The 26,218-nt window shown below is 42.7% G+C and overlaps 1 protein-coding gene across 1 annotated transcript in view; it reads right to left on the bottom strand.

The window, feature by feature from the left end:
* LOC311237093 (astrotactin-2-like) overlaps positions 1–26,218 on the bottom strand; it is a gene marked incomplete at both ends in the record, with an annotated part of 729,417 nt that overhangs the window by 57,155 nt on the left and 646,044 nt on the right.

Raw genomic sequence — 26,218 nt, 5'->3', positions numbered from 1 at the left:
ATGTACACACCTCAGTTACAGTAACTCAAAAACATGTGCACTCCTCTGTTACAGTAACTCAAAAACATGTACACTCCTGTTACAGTCACTCAAAAACATGTACACACCTCAGTTACAGTAACTCAAAATCATGTACACACCTCAGTTACAGTAACTCAAAAACATGTACACACCTCAGTTACAGTATATTGTGCAAGACTTTTAAAATCACCCAGAGGTATGAGATTCACTAGATTCCGCTCTTCCTGCAGATTATCCCATGCCCACCGTGCATAAGAGGATAACGACGTGTTTTTTCCCAGTTGTGTACGAGCCATGGGAACATTATAGAGCAAACAGTAGAGTTCTGGTACAGCAGGGAACAGAAGCAGAGCGGTAGTTTACCTAGTAATGCTTTATAAATGAAGACATATGAATGCTGCAGTCTGCGTGTAGCTAAGGATGTCCAGCCCACTAATTGGGTGAGTTAAAGATGTTGCATTAGTAATCAAATGTAGTGATGCATGCTACACATAATTAAGGTAAAGTGTGAGAGAGTGGAATGTAATGACAGTGGAAGCTGTGTGCAAGGATATAACATCACCGTAATCAAGTACAGACATACAAGTAGCTCGGACACGTTTTTACTTGGCATGAAAAGAAAAACTAGATTTGTTGCTAAAATAAAAGTGTTATGAGAAACCACGTGAATCCCGTATTGGACATTCCATTTCCTCTCCTTCAGCAAACTGTGTTCAGATGGATACCTATGTTTATTTATGGAACGGCAGTTGCTAAAAATAAAAGCCACACTTTAACCTAAGCTTCCTGACCAAGTTAAAAGAGAGCTTTTATAGGGGCGGCTGGGTGGCGCAGCGGACTAAGCGCTCGTCACCAACGCGAGAGACACTGGTATCGAATCCGGCTGTCAGCGTTGCCTCCGGCTTGGTCGGCCGTCATACTGGCTCAATTGGCAGAGTCAGCGGGAGGGAAGCCGGTGGGGTGCGAGGGAGGGAGATGGTGAGGATAGTGTGACCTCCCACACGTTACACCTCACCAATGAGAGTCTGCGCTGGCAGGTGAAAAAAGATGCTGCTGGCTGTCTCCTATGTCTCGGAGGAAGCATCCGATAGACTTCAGGGCTCCCTAGACCAGTAGCGGCTTGTGGATGCTTCGCCACTAGGGGCGCTATACCAAACATTTTGCAAACATGTACAGTACCACACAACCGACTCATGGCAAGACGTGAGCGATTCGACTCACGCTCACGGCAATGAATCGGCTCTTACGAACGAGTCGCTCAGCTGTTACTACAACAACACACAACCAGTCAAATAAAGTATAGTCTAATTCATAACTTGAAACACAATATATAAATAGAAAAGTTAGAAACAAAACTCGCTCCGTCTCCAAACACACGCAGATCTCTCCCTCTCTCCTTCTCTCTCTCACACACAGCGCGACGTGGAATCGATTCGTTACACAATCAGACCTATTATATACCAAGAATAACTTCAGTATGAGTACAGGGCTGTACACATATTTTGCATATTGTTAAACGAGCCAAGGCTAGCTATTAAACTATCGATATGAATCGAAAATCTGGGACCCTGATGTAAACAAGACAAACGTCTTTCTCTGGTCTGCATCCCCTTAACAATTGTGTGTATTGAGCCGTACTGTATTGTACCCATTCTGCAATCTGTTAATAAAGTTCTCATTCATTCATTCATTCAAACATAGACGATATTGAACAAGCCATAATCCACGTATTTTCAATCCAAAAGAGAGAGAGAGAGAGAGAGAGAGAGAGAGAGAGAGAGAGAGAGAGAGAGAGAGAGAGAGAGAGAGAGAGAGAGAGAGAGAGAGAGAGAGAGAGAGAGAGAGAGAGAGAGAGAGAGAGCGAGAGAGAGAGAGAGAGACTCACTGTTTAGTTGACACGTCCAGGGCAGGACTCAGGGCTTGCCTTGATAAAGTGTATAATCCACTGTTGATGTATTCCAGAATACTGTCCACTGTGTCCAGACTGCATCCGCCATATAGCTTGTTAGCCAAGTGTTAGCTTGTTAGCAGAAGCACCACACAACACAAGTACTTCATTCCTTTGTCCATTTCCGCTCAAACAGACTGCAAACTACCTGGCGTTCTATCGCCATGCTCTAAGACAAACTCTAACCTTAACCAACTTTGAAAGAGTGCCTAAGCTTAACAGTCTAAAGAACTTGCAGTCACGGCACGCTCTAAGACAAACAGCTGCGCCTGCATCTCACAACAACACAACTATCTCTACCGTCCACCAACGGACCAACCTAGGAATAAGCTAGAATTGGAACATTAGAAATTGGATTCGGCCAATCAGAGATCGTCTCTGTGAAATTCTGCTACGGAAAAAAATACTGGCGTCGGCCAATCAGAGAGCGTCTCCGCGAAATGCGGCTACAGAAATTCTTGACGCTACTGGCTAGACCGCTTCAAATCGCGCCCGGATTCCAACATAATAGTCATATTTCAACGCACAACGCGTTATGCACTGATTGGCTGTGACGGATACAGCGATCAAACTGTGACGCGCACTCAGAGCGCTATCGCGTCTAGCCCGGGCCGAGAAATACGAAAAAATAAAAAAATAAAAAAAACGTGAGGAAAACGAGTGTTTTTTTATTTTAGATAATAACGTTATATTGTGCATTGGAAATACAAACATACTTAAAATGAGTAAATATTATTCATTTTAAACATGTTTATATTATTTATAGGGCTATAAAACAAAAAACTATAAAGTTTTATTTTCTTCTTCTCTGATTTAACAGCAGGTGGGGCGGCGCCCGTGCGCCCCTAGTGGCAGAGCCGCCACTGCCCTAGACCGACCAGTGGGGGGCACATGCGAGCAACAACCAGGAAGGGGAGGGAGGAATTGGCATAACGACTAAATTGGGATGGGGTAAAAACACAGAAAAACAGGAGGAGAAAAAGTGGATAAAAAATATTTAAAAGAGAGCTTTTATCCAAAGCGCTTGACAATGCCTCACATTCACCCATTCACTCACACACCTTCACTCACACACCGACGGCAGAGGCACGTGGTATCTAGGGACATCTAGGGACCTCAGGGAATGTATTCCCCGTCACGGAACTATTGTGTTTGTTACTACAGTATGCTTGAGTAAATTGTAATGAACCAAAGGAGAATATACTGTAAATTATTATTATAATATATTTTTTCCCATATTTTACGGTGAATAACACCATGCTAACATTGACCAAAAGTGAACACTGAGCTCATTCAGCACCTTCTTGAGATCAAGATCAAGTACTAAAAATCGAAGCAAATGAATAAAGGTCAGCTGATTTACAGGGTATTTTTGTAGATACAGTGCCATTTGAAATATGAATATTGAATATAGAATAATTTGATAATATTGCTACTATGTAGGCGGCTACGTGGCGCAGTGGGCAAGGCGCTCGCAACGAATGCTGGAGACTGGGCTCGAACAGGATGCCTCCTGTTCGAGCCCCGCTCTCCACATTGCTTTCAGTTTAGCTGGTCGTCCACAGTAATACACATTGGCCGTATTACGGGGAGGGAAACTGAAGGGTGGGGATCGGGCGTTGTGGACAGCGACTCCTACAGGTCGGTTGGTGCGCCTGCGCAGTAGAATCAAGAAGCGACGGGGGCGGGGCCCCTCCAAAGCCCAGACCCCCGACGCTGAAAGATCGAGCTGCGCAGGTGAAAAGATGCGACGGCTGTTACCTCGAGTATCGGAGGGGACTCGTGCTATGTATGACTTAGTCCACATTGCAGCCGGCTTGTCGGAGGCAAGAAACAACGTTCGAAGACAGGGGAGGGTTGAATTGGACGATATGAAAATTGGGATGGGAGAAAAATAGAAAATGGGAGAAAAAGTGGATAAAAAAAAATATTGGATAAAAAAAAATATTGCTACTATGTATGCATATATATATATATATATATATATATATATATATATATATATATGATTATTACATGTATCTATTGCTCCTATGTCTGCCCACTGCAAACACGGGAACTCTCTAACCCCTCTCCCTGTCTCTCTGAGTCATTGACTCGAGTGTTAGTATGTCATTATACAGACTGCAGTGACTGTTCTACCCCATATTGGTTATGAGCGCCACTGAGGTCATGGATCAGCTTCATAACATCTTCTGTCCGACCTACAACATCTAAACCATGCCTGCTCTACTTCATTGCTGGGCTAAGTACTTCTATTCTATTATATGCATATAGAATAAACCCTATCAAAACAGCAGTCAAAGTGTATATGTTCAGCACTACGTTTGTTTACCAATGATTTTAAGTGTTATTAGCTAAATAAGTCAGGGATAATGTATAGCTATGAGGTCATTGTCGCAAAATAATAAACGACACGGAGTTTAGAATACCGAGGCGCCTCGCCGAGGTGTTTTAAACGTAGTGAAGGTCAATTATTTTGCGACAATGACCGAGTATACATTATCCCACTTATTACATGGCTAACTTACTAACAATATACCTAATTCATTTTACACCATCGACAAGACGAGATCAAATGCAGACGCAGTTGTTCTGTGGCTCCGTCCGCTGTCAGCCCAAATAAAGTTATTATTATCGCCGGCAGGTGTGTGGACTGATTGCACTGCTGCAGTGTGTGTCAGTGGGCTTGATTGCGAACAGCTGCGAACAGCGGTCATTATTGCTCAGCAGAGGTCCGTTATCGAGTAATAACGGACCTCTGTGAAAGCTGCTGAAAATATTATTAGCAAAATATTCTGATTGATTTTTTTCCGTGATTATATCTCACTGGTCGAACAAACCTGAACGTTATTGCCATGAAATACAATGTAGATTGTTTCTTTAACTTTCTGTGAAGGTCTAGAAAAAAAATGGCGGAGCTATTTACATTATAAAAAAGTAACTGTACTTACAGTAGATTTCACGGTCTGCTTTATATGCCTGATATTCTATATTCTATATTCATATTTCAAATTGCATGTGTCCGGATGGCAAAATGCAATACTTTATATACAAAAAAACCTGTAAATCACATGCCCTTTATTAATTTGCTTAGATTCTTTTGACACTTTATCACAATAAGGTGCTGAATGAGCTCTGTGGCAATTTTACATGTCTGGTGACGGTCAATGTTAGCATGGTGTTATTCACTGTCAAATATGAAACAAAAAAGTATATTCTCCTTTGGTGCATTACAATTTACTCAAGCATTTTAACAGACACAATATTTCTGACACTGTGAATACATTCCCTGAGGTCCCTATATATCAAGAACATGCAAATGGCCCTTGTAGAAGTGGAGCAATCTTCCATTTACTTGGGTATGTACTTTTAGGCACATTTTCTGAAAATATGGCTAGGGCTTAACCAGGACTGTATTGATCTATTTGTGACGTGAACTAAATATTGTACCGGTACTGGGATGATTGGGCTTAAGAGGTTAAAACTATTTCATATTCCTATTGAAAGGATTGTTAGGTTCACTTCCCTCTGCCAGATGCACAATAATACAAATCCCTAGAGAACATATAGCCAGATGATAATATGTTATTGTCCAGTAGTGGGGTCGCTATTCGGTTATTGAGGAAAAGTAATGACATTGGAAATGGAAGTGATTGAGGTGGGTTCAGCTGGTCATGAAAACAACTGCAATGTATGTTCAAAACACCTCTGGACTCATTCATGTTAATCCATTTAGAGCTACAGGGTTGAGTATGGTTAGCGAGTAACTCATTACACGTAACAGGGTTACAACCAGAGAGAACCTACACTCTATTACAGTGATGCATTATGGACTGTACTTATCATGCCGTAATCAGATTACAGATACTTCTGAAAAAGACACATTTGAAGGGGAATGGAAATGTAGACACAAACATAATTGTATACTTATTGAAATGACTACTACTACAATTATTGATGATGATGATGATGATGATGATGATGATGATGATGATGATGACGATGATGATGATTATGATGATGATGATGGTGATGATGATGATGATGATGATGATGATGATGATGATGATGATGATGATGATGATGATGATGACGACGATGATGATGATAAGACTGCAAATTAGAATCCCATTGTCTGTTTGAGATTATATCCTGATGATGTTACTATAGGTCGGCAAAATCCATGGAATTGCGCTACGGATGGACGTTTTAAACCTGGAATCTGTTGTGTTTTGAAAGTTACCTTCACGGCCCACACTGTGGGTGTGTCATGGGGGGGTAACAGATGTTTTGTTGAATTGGGCCCACAACACCTGCTGCCATGGTAAACACCTTCAGTAAACTCCAGCGCCCTGGAACGGTAACCTCTAGTGTCCCGGGAACCCCTTTCTCACTATCTCTCTCTCGCTGGTCTCTAAACTGAGTAGACAACTCAATGGTAAAAACACTATCCATCGACGTCAACTCCAAAAATCAACTCAACGTCGGCTATACTGTATATATACGGCTAAATTGTACCTCATCCCATTTCTGCTTTGCACTAGATAGTACTGTACATTAGTACACTGCATAGTATTGTATATTATATGGTAACTCAGAACATTGTACATATGTCTATACCGAACACTGTGACCTCATTTTTCTTCTTCTAAATTACATGCTATACTATGTTATTTGATACTATCTTGTCTAGCACAGTCTCTGGAGCGTAACAGTAAGAAGCATTTTGTATGAAAGTATTCTGTACTTCTGTATGACAACTATTAAAGAAACTTGAAAACTATACAAACCAATAACTTCAATAGCGTAGATTAGCTATTTTCCCTATGGAACAAATGCATTACATGCATACTGTAGGGCGTAGGCTCAGGATATGAGCTTTATACAGTAATTGTATATAACCTAAGAGTAACCTAAGAATAACTGTATCACACAATGTCGTGTAGACACGGTACTGTTTATGGCTCATAATGCATGTTTCTTATCTTGTGAGTTGACAGTGCTTTACCAGAGGGGGGCGCTCTTGGTTCACTGTAGGGAGTATGTGGCGAGATAAAAAACACGAGACTAAGTGAGTCTGCGAGAGGTGAGGAATATATCTGTACTAAGTGAAGTTCCAGAAACAAACTAACGTTTTTAAAATAATTAATAAGGATTAGAATAAGAATCGATGCTCCTTATGTTTAAACGGTGATCTTGGTACATTTATGCGTATTGGGAATGCCCTCCTGTTAAGATATTCTGGGAAAAAGTAACCACTCAATTATCAGAATTTTTTTCTCTGACCATACCTATACTGCCTTCTGTATTGTTGTTGAATGATGTTTCTCAGTTATCAACCTCTGTACATGTAAAAAGACTAATTTTGTCCGGTCTTACATCTGCCGAAAAGGTGATAGCGCCACGCTGGATTCAACCGGATAAAATGTGCCGGAAGGTATGGGTTCTCACCTATCTCGATGTGATTTATCTAGAGATATCTACTGCACGAATTTTAGGTGTTAATGAAGCCAGCATAGCAATCTGGTTAGCTGTGGTGGAGAAGATAAAGGGAAGCATATGAACTTGTAATTTCTGATGTTAAATGGAATAGTGGATGTATAGTCCAAGAGGGGGTCCTGATGGGGGGGGGGGGGTGGAGGGGGAGGGAAGGGGAAGGAAAGAGCAAGGAAGAGCGAGCAAGAGCACATGTATTGTATTGTATTTATTATTTTTATGTCTTTTAATCTACATTTATTTTGATTTAATTACTGGACTGTCATTATTGTTATTATAATTTATGTCATTGTCCTGTGATTTATCATTGATTTTTACTGTTACTGTATTGTTTGTTTAGTTTTATGTTAAAAAAGAGAAAATAAAAAACATTTGTTCAAAAAAATAAGAATTAGCACTTATGAATTGCGTAAAGCGATAGAGAAATCGGCACCCCAGCAACAGGGTTTGTCATTACTCCTTTCATAGCCATGTCCTTCCATGGCATTGTTTAAATAATTAGCATTTCAATACCAGCACTTTGACAGTTCAAACCCATTTTATTTTTTTAAATAGTTCCCAAAACGTATTATTCTCTTTCTCGCCTTAACGCCCCCATTAACCACCACATCACGCCACCGGACGTTGGTAGCCAGACAGTGTGAATAGCTCTCCTCCGGAATGTAGATCTTGCCCGTTCATGCCTTTACATGCAGTGATCACCACCATGCATACAAATCGCTCACTTATGTTAACAATAGTGTGATAATGAAGGTGCTGTATGCAGATGAGGGGGAGGGCAGCGCCTACGCGCTCAAAACAATAGGGAACGTACAGTATGCATATGAATGTAATGCTTGCGTGAAATCGTGGGAACGTGACGAACAATCCAGTGCCTGTCCTCACGACTACACTTATTATGAAAAACAAACAGCCTGGAGATGTTGACACATTCACAATCCAGTGCCTGGTATTCCTACGGAGCGCAGTACGTCGACGGGTGAAAAACATGCCTCACACTTCTATACGGCTGAGCGAATCGAGAGACCTATACTGTAGATAGAGATAGAGAGAGAGAGAGATAGGGAGATAGGGAGAGTGAGTCACCTGGGACATGTAGGGGGCTTTGAATTGAGGGGGTGAGATAGGGGTGAGAGAGACACCCACACTCGACCTGGCATATCACACAGAGAAGAGCATGGCTCCCGCCTACCTCCGGTCAATGGTCTCTAACTACCATCCCTCAAGACCCCTCCGCTCTACATCTTCTGGCCACCTCAGACCCACTCCTATCCGAGCTCCGGGAGGGTCATCAAAGAGAAGCCGCCTATTCTCGGTCCTTGCTGCACAATGGTGGAACAAACTTCCCACCACAGTTAGGACAGCCGAAACACGACACATTTTTCGCCGTCGACTAAAAACACACTTCTTCAATCAATATCTGAGATGAAAGAACCTTCTTACTGTCTCCTACTATCACACACTCTTCCACTAATGAATCGTCCTTGTCTATATTACTACCTACCTACTATACCAATATGTCTCTTACTACTATGGACTCAACACTGCAGCACCCAAGTTTCAACACTTTTTCTCCTTATTTTTAAATTTTTCTCCCATCCCAATTTCATATAGCCAATTCTCCCCTTCAATTCTCCCCTCCCCTGTCTTGAACGTTGCTAGACTATGCCTCCCACTGGTTGGCTGTAGTGAGGATAGAAGCCTTGCATCACGTGTCCCCTCCGGTACACGAGGAGGCAGCCTGTCACATCTTTTCACCAGACAGCGCGGACTCTCAGTGGCGAGGAGTAACGCGTGGCAGGCTCACGCTGCCCCCGATACTTCCTGTCTCTGCTGTACAGGCGTCACCCAACCGACCTGTAGGAGTCGCTGACCACAACGTCCAATCCCCACCCATCGACATTCCACCCGCAGCCTCTGCCAATTGAGATAGTATGACGACTGGCCCAAGCCACAGGCAACGCTGACTCGGGGAGTCGAGACCGGAGTCTGTTGCATTGGTGACGAGTGCAATCTCCGCTACGCCACCAAATATGGTGTCAAATATGTATATCCAGTATAAGCATGAGAGTGTCAAATATGTATATCCAGTATAAGGATGAGAGTGTCAAGGATGTATAATCAGGAAAAGTATGAGTGTCATGGATGAAATAAAAGGAAAAAGGAAATCACCCATACTACCCATACTACCCATACCCATGTACCTAAATTGTACCTCATCCCATTTCTGCTTTGCACTATATAGTATTGTACATTAGTACACTGCATAGTATTGTATATTATACAGTATGGTAACTCAGTTACGTCTATTCTGCATCGAACATTGTACATATGTCTATACTGAACACTGGGACCTCTTTTTCTACTTCTAATTTACATGCTATACTATGTTATTTGATACCATCTTGTCTAGCACAGTCTCTGGAGCATAACAGTAAGAAGCATTTTGTATGAAAGTATTCTGTACTTCTGTATGACAACTATTAAAGAAACTTGAAACTACTACTTATAGTTATGCACCATCTCAGTGTTTGGTTAGCGTTAGCAGTCATTGAACTCTCCTCAAATACAAATTTAAACTTCTTTGTAACTTGATCAGTGTGTGTGTGTGTGTGTGTGTGTGTGTGTGTGTGTGTGTGTGTGTGTGCGTGTGTGTGTGCATGTGTGCGTGTGTGCGTGCGTGTGTGCGTGCGTGCGTGCATGTGTGTGTGTGTGTGTATGTGTGCACGTAGCATCAACAACCATATCCCTTCAAAGGGCCATGTCCTTTGTATCGCCACTTGAAAAAGACTCTTGATCTCCAGGGAAGCTGTAATACCTAAATCGACAATGTGCCTTTTCTATAAGAAAGAAAATAATGAATCAATTTCTGGAGCGTGTACAAAGCAAATTGAGACCAGTGCTTCAACGCGTTACTCGCCTTCGCTGCTTTATCCTCAAAGGGAGACACGGCTGCGGGTGCACGTCGTGTGTGTGTCATGTGCATGGTATGTGCATGTATGTGCAACTTTTTGAACGTTTTCTAACATGCCACTACTCCTACAATTATTTAATTTAATAAACATTTTTGATACATGAAAAGATGTTTGTTTAATTTTTGTTTTTAACCCTTTCACTGCCACACTACAGAAGGTTAACCCTTTACTATCACACACACACCGGTTACCGTCGGTAGTGTGATAGTGAAAGGGTTAACCTTCTGTAGTGTGGCAGTGAAAGGGTTAACCTGATGTTGTTTGACAGTGAAAGGGTTAACCTTCTGTGTTTGTCGCAGTGAAAGGGTTAACCGTTTGGTAGTGCGGCAGTGACAGAGTTAAAGCAACGCCATGTTTCACGCACGCGTGAATACTTTCCCCAAGGCAGTTGTCCTTCCGCGTTCGGTTTGCGCGGCCTGATTGGCCACTGACGCTTCTCTCAGCGCCCAATCGCGTTGCGCCCTAGCTTTCAGTTCCACAGCCCAAGTCCTTCCGTTCCACAGCCCATTTCCTCGTATTGTTTTCATCTCTCTATCATATCAATCGACACCACATCAATATAAATAACGTATTGTTTTCATCTCTCTATATTAACGTAACGCGCTATTCATATCAATCGACATCACATCAATAGTTAGTATATTGATGCACAGCGGTAGTAGTTAGTGCATTGATGTGATAGTATATTGATGCACGGCGGTAGCAGTATAGCGATGCACGGCGGTAGTAGTTAGTGCATTGATGTGCTAGTTAGTTAGTATATTGATGCATGGCGGTAGCGAGTTAGTTGATAGTTAGTAGTATATTGATGCAGGTAGGTAGCTGATGTGATGGACTTGTGGAACTGAGAGAAGTTCTGAAAGTTAGGAGTGAGCGCTAGGAGTAACGCAATTGGGCGTTGAGAGAAGCCTCAGTGGCCAATCAGGCCGCGTAAACCAAACGCGGAAGGACAACTGCCTTGGGGAAAGTATTCACGCTTCACGCACACACCATTTAGCCACGCCCACTTTCATAAGCCGTTAACTGTCCTAGAGATTTGTGGGAGGCATCATTGGACTAACTTGTGATTGGATAACTAATTGGATAACTTGTGAACTATTTGTAGCAGGGACTTCTGGGAGGGATCATTGGACTCAGTAGAGCATTCCACTGTTCTTACAATTCTATTAAGCTCAATGCTACTTTGGAGAGCACCTGCCCAATGGAGGTTTGCAGCTTGCTGGTTTTCTGTATAAATCAGTGCAACATGTACAAATTGCTTGCATCCCCACACCGCAGTGTATACAAACATGCATTTGTGTGCATGTGTGTGTGTGTGTGTGTGTGTGTGTGTGTGTGTGTGTGTGTGTGTGTGTGTGTGTGTGTGTGTGTGTGTGTGTGTGTGTGTGTGTGTGTGTGTGTGTGTGTGTGCGTGTGTGTGTGCACGCACTAGGGGTGTCATGATTAATTGATTTATCAAATAGATGGATTACAAAATGCAATCAATTTTAAATGACTGTATCGATGCTTCATTTCTAAGAACTAAGAATGTTCAGACATGCTCTAAAAAGACTGTTAAAGTTTAGCTTGACATCAGTGTGCATTCATGGGATAAATGAAATGTGAACGTTCAATTACGTGTTGGTTTTTTGGGGGGGATGGAAATTAATCGTTTAGCTTGAAATAATCATCGGATGAATCAATTACCTAAATAACCATTAGTAGCAGCTTTAATGACACATACTGTATGTAAATGTGTATGTACCTGAGAGAGACCATGCACACACACACACACACACACACACACACACACACACACACACACACACACACACACACACACACACACACACACACACACACACACACACACACACACACACACACACACACACACACACACACACACACACACACACACACACACACACACACACACGCACGCACGCACGCACACACACACACACACACACACACACACAGAAACACACACACTTACTGCATGGAATGAAGCCTATTGAGGTGGAACATGCATGGTGCTATTATTATAGTCAGCAAGTAAAAAATTAACGCCTCTTATTCCTCGGCGGTATTATGTATATATATATATATACAACACTACTGTACGTCTTACTACCCCACTCCTGGAGCTAAATTAACACCAGTCCCCTGTGACTTCTGTGGACCTCATAAACCCTTAGTTATTAAAACATGCAGTTGACATACTTTGATCTCCAGAGAGGGAATTATTTTATTATCTACGGTCAGTGCCTCCGGTAGTAGGAAGCACACTTGCATTTATGACTATAAAGGGGTGTGTTTAAGCACATTAGCACGCAGCCACACCACACTGTATATATAGAGATATATAGATATATAGAGAAAGAAGGGGGAATATAGACAGTGATATATAGCTATAGAGATGGATATAAAGAGAGAGGTACAAATAGAGAGATGGAGGGATATATATAATAGAGATATAATAGATAAAGAGATAGAGTGATACATAGCTACATGAAGATATGGAGATGGAGAGAGAAAGAGAGAGGAGGAGAGAAAGAGAGATAGAGAAAGAGTGAGAGCGATGAATAGAGAAAGAGAGAGATATAAATAGATGGAGATGTATGTATGATATTGCAACTACTACAGAAAAACGTGAGTACACAAGTACAACTCAAGTTCAGCCCTATGTTACTCAATGCTTTTGTTATTGTTTGTTTGTATTCATTGCATGTTCGAAATAAAGATTTTAAAGCAAATCAAATTTCATTAGCACTAAAAGTGATTTTCTTTATTTTGTAAGAAACATAACGTATAAAGATAAGCTTTGCAAAAAAAGTATGCAGTACTCAAGTTCAAGTAAAAAAAAATTCCGCTTTTCTGGGCGCATGTTAAGTGGATATGTCCCTTGCTTGTATCCCCCTGTGGATACAGTCCGTTGCTTCACATAAAAAAACATCATAAAAACATTAGAAGTGTTTGGCACGATGCTAGACATAAAAAAAAAAAAAACGTTTAAAAAAAATCGTTCTTTTAAAAAGACATTTGACTATACATTTAACATTGACAACACGGTGGCTTGAAACGTAACTGTAATTAAAGTCTGAAGGTGTTTATTATACATTGCTCTCTTGCACCAAGATTTAGCATTTGAGTTCAGCAGCTCGATTGGAGGCTGGAACAAACCATACAGCTTCGAGCGGTTTGATTTGCACATTGGCACACCGAGTCTTCTTCCTGGTGGACGGCTCGTATTCAGAGAAGAATTGATTTCTGTTGCTTGTTCCATGACTCCCTTCTCGTACCGGCTCTGCATGGGCTCATGTTCTTTCTTCCCTATTACCGTCGTAGCCGCGTCGTGCCACGCTGACAAGCCTGCCTTTCAGCTGCACGGTTAGGTTGCCAAGCCATGCTGTAATTCCATATCTAACCATGCTCTCCAGGATCCGCCCAGTAGTACATCAGCATGACCTGGCAGCTCGCTCCATACAGTCTCAATCAAAAAGAGAAAGAGAAAGAGAGTGAGGGAGAGAGAAAGAGAAATAAAAAGAGAAAGGGAAAGAGAACGAGAAAGAGAAATAGAAAGAGAAAGAGATAATGTGAGAGAGAGGGAGATAGCGAGAGAGTGCGATAAAGAGAAAGATAGTGAGAGTGCGAGAAAGAGAGAGAGAAAGAGAAAGAGAAAGAGAAAAAGAGAATGTGAGAGAGAGGGAGAGAGATAGAGAGATATAGAGAGATATATAGATAGATATAGATAAATATATAGAGAGAGGGATAGATAAATAAATAGAGAGAGAGACCATTCTTTTTAGATAGCATATATATATATAGATGCATATGTGCACACACGTTTATGACCTTGATCTCTAACCAAACTGAACCTAAGCAAAACAGAGTTGCTTCACCTGCCGGCCAAATCATCCCCACTGACCGACCTTTCCATCACAGTGGAGAATGTAGCCGTGGACTCGTCACTGACCGCCAAGAACCATGGTGTTGTCCTTGACGACCGGCTGAACTTCTCCGCTCGCATCGCCACAACAACCAGAACCTGCAGATTCTTCCTGAGCAACGTCAGAAGGATCCGCCCCTTCCTGACAAAAAAAGAAGCCACTCAACTCCTTGTCCAAGCAACAGTCAGGTCTCGCCTCGACTACTGCAATGCACTACTCGCTGAGTGGCAGTACCTCGTTACTGGATGTCAGGTGTTTTCACAAAACAGACAAATGCAACTAATCTTTGAATGTGGACAGAGAGAGAAGAAATGTTAATATAATTACAAATAATATAAAAAACATGTATTTTACATTATCTTTCAAGTTTATATATAAATATATATATATTACTTATATATATATTACTTTAATTTAAAATAATAAATAATTTTATCGGAAAACTGATTACGTCTTTATTTTTCCTGTAACTGTATCAGAATACAGTTACATTGTTTTTGTATCCTGAGTACGTAACAACTGTTACTGTATTCCGTTACTCCCCAAGCCTGAATATAATGTTGCAGAAGAGGAAACTACTAAATGTCACCTTGTGAAAATCTTGTACAGATATTGCAATATGCAACAAACAGTAGAGTTGTTTGACTCCAAACAAAAAATAGAGCGATACTAAATCATCAGTATTCAGCACAATCTCTCAGTTATAAATGTGTGTAGGTCAAATAACTACGACTGTGTGGCTGCCTGGGCGCTTCTGATTTGAACGTGTCCTTTGAAATTCTATGCAGATGTCTAAAGAACACATTTCTTGGAAAAGTCAACGAAATGGGGCATTGCATCTTTTCCTTTTGTTCCATGTCATTGAAGCTCTATGCTGCCCTGCTGGGTACAGCGTATCAAACACACCTTTTCTTCATGCTGAGCATTAATTGGTTAATGCCGAAGTGATGTTGCCAGTTCGTTTGAAGCTGTTGGGAACATTTTATTTCCCTCTATTTTCTTCTATACATGAATAGTTTATTTTTTATTTCAACACTGCACATTCAATAGTAGGCTATCTCACTCTTTGGGTCTGATATGTCACAACACTGATAACTTAAAACCATAATCTTTAATAAACCATTGCTTCTAAAGTATTTGCTCAAAGTGACACCTCATTTCGATCCTGCACTTTCATATACAATGAAAAAACCTACAAAAGAGCATCAGTCAGGACATAGGCCTATAACCCCTATAGCCTGGGGATTCATGAAAGCCCAGGATAAAGGAAACATGAACAGGCTAGAGGTGAATTATTTTGTTCATATTAAAATACTTTTCTCAGCAGTGTAAATGGGTTAGGGTTAGGGTTATTATTAGGGGTGGGACGATACATCGATCCAGATCGATATATCGATCTAATATCAATTATCAAATAGGATCGATGCAACGTAAAAAGATCGATTCATATTGCGATACTCTTATTTTGAAAATCCCCTGGTGAGCATATCCACCCGGCCGCAACAACAACAAGATCTCTGTGTGTGTAGACGTTAGACAGCATTGCTTCAGAGTCCGCCTATTTTGCAACCCGAAATAAGTGCCTGTTGTTTTTTTCCCCACAACGGATCAAATGCGTCTAACATGCTTTGCATCCTCGCCATTCCTTTATGCCCAAGTCGCGTTAAATACTGAAATTAACGTTGCGTTAGCGTAAGCTAACTAAGCTAAGCTTATAGAGCCATAGAGAGAACAGCAGAGGTCCATTAGGGACTGGGAAGGAGGGGGGTTACTGCATTCTCGAGACAGCGCCACTACCAGGATCTGGCCGGTACTGCACCTTTGGACTCCCAATATGCCTTTTCCAGACAAAATAAAGCTCTGTGACAGTGAATAGGATATAAAAAAACGAACCAAAAACAATGAACAGGAGGTCTATTTGTATAAAAAACAATAGATTGTTTTTCATTTAAATGTCTGGAAGAGCTCAAAAATAAAAATGTCAAATGATATTTCCATTGCCTTTTTATTTTTTAATTTAAATGTTACTGATTGTGTTAAATTGGCATATAATATCATCTCATATCGATCGCAGGCACCTGAATCGAATCGTATCGTATCGTGGCAGACTTTGTGATATCGGAAAATATCGTATCGTTGTCCAAATAATCGATATCGTGATGAAACTGGTGATTCCCACCCCTAGTTATTATAGCAGATGAAAGACGTTTATCTGCCATGTAAAAATGATTATAACAGATTAAATACTTTTCTTTGCAGTGTAAAGATGATCATAGCAGGTGAAATACTTTTTTCTGAAGTCTAAAGATGATCATAGCAGGTGAAAGGCACACAAAACGTGTCTGTGGAAATGTATCATGATTCATTCGATACCGGGTCTGCAATGGCATTTTAACCTGGTTCAATAGAGGCCCTGCACATAATTATTATGTATTTCTCTTTCTTCCAACATGGCTGCTTGTAACCACTGTTAACTCATTCAGCGCCAAACCCGAGATTTCTCGTGTTTCAAATCCAAGCATTGAGCGTCAAACCCGAAATATCTCAGGTTTAGTTTTCTTTTCCTTTTTTTCCCGATTTTTTGCATACTAGGCACTCGCATGGATTGGACACCTCCAATGACGATTGCATCCCACCATGTGGCAGTATCACCTACATTATGACCATGCATGGGCCCCACAGCCCACAAACAACCACAGCCCCCCAAACAACTAGTAGGTTGCAAGCCGCTGTGAGCAGGACGCGATCGCCTAGAGCAAACTATTGGATATTATGAAAAAGACTAAATGGATTATATGGATGATGATTATGGACGATAAGATGCATTTCCACCAGACTATGTTGGACTATGTTGGACTCAGCACTACTGGTAAAACGTAAAAAAAATAACTATAATCAAACCGATCGATGAGGAAACCTATTCGGCTCTGTCTATAGTCTGGCCCGAGCAGAATTGTGTTTGTATGATCTCAGCGTCGGAAAACGACCCCTCCCCCGGACTTTGTGAAGAAACATATGGTCGTGTTTACCTTTGACCTGGCAATAATATAGGTTTCAGTCGAGCAGCCGCGAAATGTGCCCATACACTGCACAAAACACACTTTATCTCACAATCTAGAAAACCAGCCTGGATTATTTTGAAACTGGGCGATGTTTAGCGTGGTATAGCGCACAAACAAAAGTATCTAGAAATGAACTGTTTCATCCCTGTTGGACTATAAATAGTGCCTGTCAAATGAGACATACTATTGTCTCCATAGCCATAATATAGAATATTGGGTCCGCAAACATCGTGAAAATGGTCAATAACGCTGGCACCAGGGATTAAAGATGGGAAAACAGCATGGCAGTCAATGAGTTAACCACTTTCAATTGAATATACCTAATTTGTGTGCATTGGTAGAGTAAGTAAAACATTGTAACACATCACTGTTCCACTGTGATTATTCAAATCCAGGGACTTTGATTCTTTTTCAACATAATATTCTGTGCATTTTGCCTGCATTGACCAGATGACACGACTGCTGTGCCTGAGGTGTGCTCAATTTTGAATAGTCCTGTTATCTTCCCTCCACCACTCATCTTTGCTTAGAGGAACAGAAGGCCTTGCAATGATACCAGCAGAGCTGCCAACTCACACCGTCCTCTTCACAGGCTCTGCACCGCTCGCACGCCTAGGGGGCAGTCGCACAGGGCCTCGCACCTAGGAGGCCTCACGGTAGAATTTATTTTTAAATAAATAGAATGTTAACAATCACTTTCCATCACAGACCTAAAATCTAGTTTTGCTTACATGCTTACCGGTATATATTTCACATTAGACACGTTTGTAGAATAGTACTATGCATATAAACTGCCTCACTATGCGACAGCGTGACTGCGTCATCTATCAAGCACATTGGTGGTGGCGGTAATTATAATTTTGAAACACAATGTTGAGAGAACGAGATAAATGGAGGAAATTTGCATCAGGGAATGAACAAAGAAAAAACAAGTGTTCAATACCTCGCTGAGAGGTTCATTTGATAAATTCATCACCAAAATCAACGACCCGACCGTGTCAGAATCAGCCGCGGGGCCTCGCGTCGGGACAACTGAAAAGTATGTTTTGGAGGCAGGGGAAGCTAGCAGCACCGGTGGCAGCAGCACAAGCATGGCTGCCCAGCCCCAGCACCAGGCGACAATGATCCGAAAAACAAAGAAAACAAAAGACACTTTAGCGAGGCTTTGTTCATCCGAAAACTACCAAATGGGGAAACAAATGAAAGAAAGTGGCTTACCTACTCTCAGAAATTGGACAAGGCATTTTGTTTTTGCTGCAAACTCTTCAGCTTGAAGAGTGCAACACAACTATCTGATAAGGGCATCAATGATTGGATTCATATAACTGGTATACTGAAATCACACGAAACATCCCCAGATCATATACTCAAATCCATTAAAATGGAGAGAGGCAACAATACGATTGGAAAAAAATATGGGCATAGATGCGTTGCAACAACGGGAAATGAACAGAGATAAAGCGCATTGGCAGGCCGTGCTAACCCGTATTGTCCCAGCCGTTCAATATCTGGCAAAACATAATTTGGCATGGTAACTTTTTAGGCCTCATAGAAATGCTCGCCAAATTTGACCCAAGTATGCAAGAGCATGTCAGATGAATTAAAAACAAAGAAACCCATCAGCATTATTTGGGATCTGAAATTCAAAATGAAATCATTGGTATCATGGCTACAAATCTGAAAAAATTACAAAAAGACTGCGATGAGATGTTGCTTGTATTGTGCTTTGTGAATATGAACTCCACTGAGGTGAGTGTGGAGGAACATTTTGTTGATTTTTTCGTGACAACTGACCAAACTGGGAAAGGACTGACAGCTTCTATCCTGACTGAAGTGGAGCAGTTTGGTCTCAATATTGCAGACTGCAGAGGACAAGGGTATGATAACGGTTCTAATATGAAAGGTCTGAATAACGGCGTTCAGGCTCACATACTCTCAATCCCTGTGCCTATTTCATGCCATGTGGTTGTCACAGCCTGAATTTGATGCTAGGAGACATGGAATTTTTTTTGCCCAAAAGCAATGACATTCTTTGGTATTATACAGCATATATACACACTATTTGCCGCATCGGTTAAACGTTGGGAAATATTGAAAGCGCATTTTTCTCTCAATGTTAAACAGCTATCCGAAACAAGGTGGGAATGTCGAGTAGAGAGTGCAAAAGCAGTACGCTACCAACTTAATAATATTAATGATGCTTTGCTTGAAGTGGCAGAGAGCACTAATGACCCTAAAATTAAAATTGAAGCCCAGTCTCTGGTCAACTATGAGCTTGAAACATTTGAATTCATTCTGACTATGATTATATGGTATGACATGTTGTTCGCTGTGAACACTGTGACTATGCAGTCTAAGGATTTGCAGCTGGATGTGGCTTTGTCTGACATTAAGGGACTGATATATTTTTTTGTTAAATACAAAGAAACTGGATTTACCTCTGCAAAAATAACAGCTAAATAGATTGCTAAAGAGATGGATGTCGGGCGGTTAGGTGGTGTAGCGGAGATTGCGTTCGTCACCAACCCCGGAGCTGTGAGCTGGATTTGAACAATCCAGCTCACAGCTCCGGGGTTGTCACCAGCTTGGCTGGCCGTTCACACTAATACAATTGGCAGTATTAGAGGGTGGGAGAAGCTGGCGGGGTGGGTCCGGGTCGTTGTAAACAGCGACTCCTACAGTTCGGTCGGGGCGGATGGGACCTGAGTGGGATAGTGTGATCCTTCCACACGCTACGCCCTCTCGGAGAATATCCACGCTGCCAGGTGAAAAGAATGGTTGATTGGCTGGACGTGTGTCGGAGGAAGCATGTGATAGCTTCCACTCTCCCAGATGATCTGACTGTGGGGGGTAAGTGCGCAGCGACCAGGAAGGGGATTGGGAATTGGCATAACGATTAACATTGGGATGGGAGAAAATCGGAGGAAAATGGAGGGGAAAAAAGATCAAAAAAAAAAAAAAAGAGATGGATGTCGAGGTATTATTCAGGGAGTCACACACAATAGTTTCAAGTTTCAAGTTCAAGTTTCTTTATTAGTTGACATGCAAAGATACAGAATACCTTCACATGGAATGCTTTTTTCTGTTATGCTCCTATGAGGATCATAGGACGCTTGGATCATACACATACAGCTCATTACAGTAATATTCCACAATTATTACATTTTAGATAGTAATAATGGTACAGAGCCTTGAGACAAACATATGCATATTCACCACCGCAAACAGACTGGCAGCCGTCATAGGCAGCGCCATTTACGGAAGGAGGGGGGAGTGGGTTGGGGTTGTTACAGGGCTGTAGGGGGGGGGGGGGGGGGGAGTGGGAGGGGGGGGGGAAGGTGGGGGGGAGTGCACAAGCCAAGTCCTGGGTGGGGGAGGTCTCCCTCACACGAGGCAGCCGACAGTGCAGCGCCAATGCAGAGGAAGGGGGGGGGGGGGGACTAGGGATTGGGGTTGTGGGACGCCGCTCGCCACTCTTATCTCCCAGAGAGCCTTCGACTCCAGAGCTCTCGGTTCGACCTTGGTCCAAGAATTTGTTTTGGCTGACTGACTGGCACAATTTATCCCAGCCACGTCCCTTTAAATTTGATTTGAATAGAGTGGAATATAACTCTATTGATTTGAGTGGAGTGAGTTTTAACAACTCCGTCCAAATGACTGAATGCATTATTAGTCCAAGTGTCCAAGTGTCTTATCAGTTCATTTTGGTAGATCCTGTGCGCGGTAAACGGATCCAAAATCTTCTTATTGCAGTCCAAATGCTTCGATAATCCAAATAATACCACGTCTTCAAGTTTGTAGCCCAATTATGATGTCCCAATAGGCAGAGAGGGTTAGCCTTATTCTGCTTCTTGAAGAAAATATGCAATCCACTGATTAGATCCATTTAGAGTTGATTTGAGTATAGTCCGGCCACCGGCACGAAGCAGGGCATAGCAGCGTCAGGCTCCATGGTGCAGTAGAGGCGGCGGTAGGAACGGCCTTGAAGGCCTTGGGAGAGAGGAAAGAAATGCGACTTGTCTCTGCAAGAGGTGGGAGGTGAATTACCCACTATCCACAGAGTGGGTATTCGAAACGGAATATTTCCTTAAAATTGTGGATCAGGCCCTGAAAGCATTAAACTCGAGGACACATTTGGATTTCTTTTGAACCTATCCAAACTGAAAGAGATAGATGACACTGAACTGAAGACAAAGTGTGAGGCTTTGAGCGCATCTCTGACAGATGGAAAGTCTAACGACTAAACTGAGAGGACCTGTTCACCAGTGATGCCACAGATTACTTGTAAAAGTAATCTGATTACTGATTACTGATTACTCCTTTAAAAAGTAATCTAAGTTACTTTACTGATTACTTGATTATCAGAGTAACTTAGTTACTTTGAAAGTAACTAGGTTACGAAGTCGCCGTCGTTCCCCCAACAGTTTTTTTTAAACGCTTTATTGAAAGTGCATAAATTGTTTTTAACTTGTTTCTCTGCACATAACGTAAATTGTTAAACTAGTGCTTCAGCTTCTGTACCATCAAGTATGGTAAAGCAACAGTCTATGATGCTCACAGCATTAGAGCAGCCAGCCAGTGGTTTTACTTACAAAACCAGTGTATCACATCTAACAAATGCAGGCTGAACTATTCAATTATATCAACTGTAACTATTAAATTGTTTTTATAAATGTCTCTCTATAAACATACAATCAGTCTCTCTTTAACATGTAAATTAACTGTAAATCTGGCAAATAAGAGCTTTTGCTCTGCCACCATCAACCCTCCTGTACCTAGTCGAAGCGTCGGCTAGTGTTGTGATTCCAGATGCTTTCAATGCAATTGGATGTGCTGTTTTTAGCGGTAGACAGTATTTTGTTTCCTCCGCCGTGAAGTAGTGACTGAGGCTATGTTTAGACGAGCGTTTTGGGGTGGAATTCTGAACAGAAACCGCAAAAGTCATCTTGCGGTTTAACTTTTAATTTTGCCAAGCGTTTTGGGGTGGAATTCTCCGACGACGGAGCCCTGCTGTCACACGATTGGCGCATATGTCACATGACGTGCTGTGAAGACCCGCCCTACTCTGCCTCTGATTCGCAGACTGTGGATGGGGAATGTGATTGGACCAAAGCAGAGTCACTCAGAGACAGAGGGACCAGTCACGCCGCGGGACACATTCTTGTATTTAACCCTTTCACTGCCACACCACGTCACTCCCAAAAGAAAAACAGCTCAAAATGTATTTTTGACTGTCGAAAACGAAATAAAATACTGCATTCCGCCTGCATTATGAATTTATGATGAGATAGTAACGAAATAGTAATGCACAGCCACTTGGACAAGTAACTGCAATCAGATTACTGGCTTTTAAAGATTAACGCGTTAGATTACTATTTTCGGGGAAAAGTAATCAGATTACAATAACGCGTTACTTAGTAACGCGTTACTGGCATCACTGCTGTTCACTGAGCTGCGCCTATTGTGCGTAACGGTGCCCGAGAAAGCCAAGACTGTGCTGGAAACACTACGGTTTCTCAGCAAGAGGAACGGGACCTTCCCTAACTGCAAAGTTGCCTTTCAGATTTGACTGACAATCCCCGTCACAGTTGCATCTGGGGAGTGCAGCTTCACCAAGTAAAAATTGATAAAGAACTATTTGCGCACTACAATGTCCCAGGAGAGACTGTGTGGACTTTCCATCTTCGCGATAGAAAAGGATGTTGTATCTACTCTGGATTATCAAGACATTATTTCAGAATTTGCTGCAAGGAAAGCCAGGAGGAAAATCCTCACATAATTATCTGCTGTTTGTGAGTAACATGCAACAAGTGCTTATTGTTATTGTTGTCAATTATTTGAAGTGCAAGTAGGCCTATAGGCTACATACGTCACCCCCCTGGCTGTTATTATTTAGCCTATATTTGGGTTTTGGGAATGTGTTGTGAGATGGGGATTTTGTTTTGTGTGATGTTGTAATAAACAAGCATCATTATAAAAACTCATATCATGTCAGAGTCACGCCCCTCATAAAAAAACCATCCCTGAACCCTACCGTCATAGGCAACTACCGTCCTGTCTCTCTTCTCTCCTTCCTTTCTAAAACACTTGAACGTGCTGTATCCAACCAACTTACTGCTTATCTCTTACAGAATGACCTCCTAGACCCTAATCAGTCAGGCTTCAGGACTGGTCACTCCACAGAGACAGCCCTCATTGCGGTCACAGAGGCACTTCACTTAGCAAAAGCGAAAGGCCTCTCCTCTGTCCTGATTCTCCTAGATCTATCTGCAGCCTTCGACACAGTCAACCACCAGATCCTCCTCGCGGCCCTCGCAGGAATGGGAGTGGCTGGCTCTGCGCTGACATGGTTGTCATCATACCTCAATGACCGCTCCTACCAAGTGTCATGGAGAGGGACCCTGTCGGCCACCCGCCCCCTGCGGACGGGTGTCCCCCAGGGCTCGGTTTTAGGACCCCTTCTCTTCTCCCTCTACACTAAATCACTGGGTAACATTATCACGTCTCATGGCTTCTCCTACCACTGTTATGCCGACGATACTCAACTCTTCCTCTCCTTCCCTCCCTCAGATATCCACGTCTCTGAGCGGATCTCGGCCTGTCTGTCCGACATCTCCGCCTGGATGACGACCAACCACCTCAAACTGAACCTAAGCAAAACAGAATTGCTCCACCTGCCGGCCAAATCCTCCCCCCTGACCGACCTTTCCATCACAGTCGAGAATGCAGCTGTGACCGCGTCCCCGACCGCCAAGAACCTTGGTGTTGTCCTCGACGACCAGTTGAACTTCTCTGCTCACATCGCAGCGACAACCAGAACCTGCCGATTCCTCCTGAGCAACGTCAGAAGGATACGCCCCTTCCTGACAAAAGAAGCCACCCAACTCCTCGTCCAATCAACAGTCATCTCCCGCCTCGACTACTGCAACGCACTGCTCGCTGGCCTCCCGGCCACTGCCACTAAGCCTCTTCAACTCATTCAGAACGCAGCGGCCCGCCTGATCTCAAACCTACCGAAGTCGGCCCATGTCACCCCACTTCTTAGGGACCTGCACTGGCTCCCCATTGCTGCACGAATCCGCTTCAAGGCCCTTGACCTAGCATACCGTGCGGCAAAGGGAACTGCTCCCGCCTACCTCCGGTCAATGGTCTCTAACTACACACCCTCAAGACCCCTACGCTCTGCATCTTCTGGCCGCCTCAGACCTACTCCTATCCAAGCTCCGGGAGGGTCATCAAAGAGAAGTCGCCTATTCTCAGTCCTTGCCCCACAATGGTGGAATGAACTACCCACCCCAGTTAGGACAGCCGAAACACGTCCAATCTTTCGCCGTCGACTAAAGACTCACTTCTTCAACCATTATCTGAATAAAAAAAAAAAAAAAAATCTAACCCTAACTAACCATACTGTCATGCACTTGTCCTAATAAACTAACCTACACTGTAGCACTCAACACTTTGATGAACATTGTTACTCAGCTGATAGAGTTGTGCTCTTCCTGATGGCTTGTCGTACAGAACTTGTAAGTCGCTTTGGATAAAAGCGTCAGCTAAATGACTAAATGTAAATGTAAATGTAAAATGTCAAGGCTTCATTATAATAATTAAACGTGCTGTGTGTAAAATGTGTGTTTATATATATATATATATATACAATTTCTTACTGATTGGAGACAACAACCTGATTTAATATTTTAGGAAATTTAAGGCAAAAATAAGTATTCATTAATTAATTAAAACATTTTGCATTTCTCCCAGACGGCTCTGCTCACGCCACACCTCTTATGTATCATGTTCAAATCACCCCCCCCCCCCCCATTTTGCCTGCATTGACCAAAAGGAGTTGTCATCCAAACTGTGCATGCAGTACAGCTGCCCCACTGACCTACACATGACCTGGTGAGTGCAGTGCACGCATGCAGCAGGAGGAGAGCTGTCATCCGCTGTCTCCCTCACTCTACAACATCAGGTGACAAGTATTACAGTAGCCTAGCCTACTAACACTAACTACACCAGACTACAGTAGTATCATATTAGACTATTACTAATGTTTGATGTAGTTTAGAGCAGGTAATGTTAGGTAAACCTGCCTGATTCGGCCAACGGTGGGAGTACTCTAATGTGTGTGTGTGTGTGTATGTGTGTGTGTGGCTATGTGGTGCATGGGCAGCTATGTGGTGCATGGGAAGCTATGTGGTGCATGGGAAGCTATGTGGTGCATGGGAAGCTATGTGGTGCATGGGAAGCTATGTGCTGCATGGGCAGCTATGTGGTGCATGGGCAGCTATGTGGTGCATGGGCAGCTATGTGGTGCATGGGCAGCTATGTGGTGCATGGGCAGCTATGTGGTGCATGGGCAGCTATGTGGTGCATGGGCAGCTATGTGGTGCAGGAGCAGCTATGTGGTGCATGGGCAGCTATGTGGTGCATGGGCAGCTATGTGGTGCATGAGCAGCTATATGGTGCATGGGCAGCTATGTGGTGCATGGGCAGCTATGTGGTGCATGGGCAGCTATATGGTGCATGGGCAGCTATGTGGTGCATGGGCAGCTATGTGGTGCATGGGCAGCTATGTGGTGCATGGGCAGCTATGTGGTGCAGGAGCAGCTATGTGGTGCATGGGCAGCTATGTGGTGCATGGGCAGCTATGTGGTGCATGGGCAGCTATGTGGTGCAGGAGCAGCTATGTGGTGCATGGGCAGCTATGTGCTGCATGGGCAGCTATGTAGTGCATGGGCAGCTATGTGGTGCATGGGCAGCTATGTGGTGCATGGGCAGCTA

This window comes from Notolepis coatsorum (assembly GCF_963971535.1).
Source record: "Notolepis coatsorum genome assembly, chromosome: 11".
Lineage (NCBI taxonomy): Eukaryota > Metazoa > Chordata > Actinopteri > Aulopiformes > Paralepididae > Notolepis > Notolepis coatsorum.
This window is presented reverse-complemented; position numbering and strand designations above follow the sequence as displayed.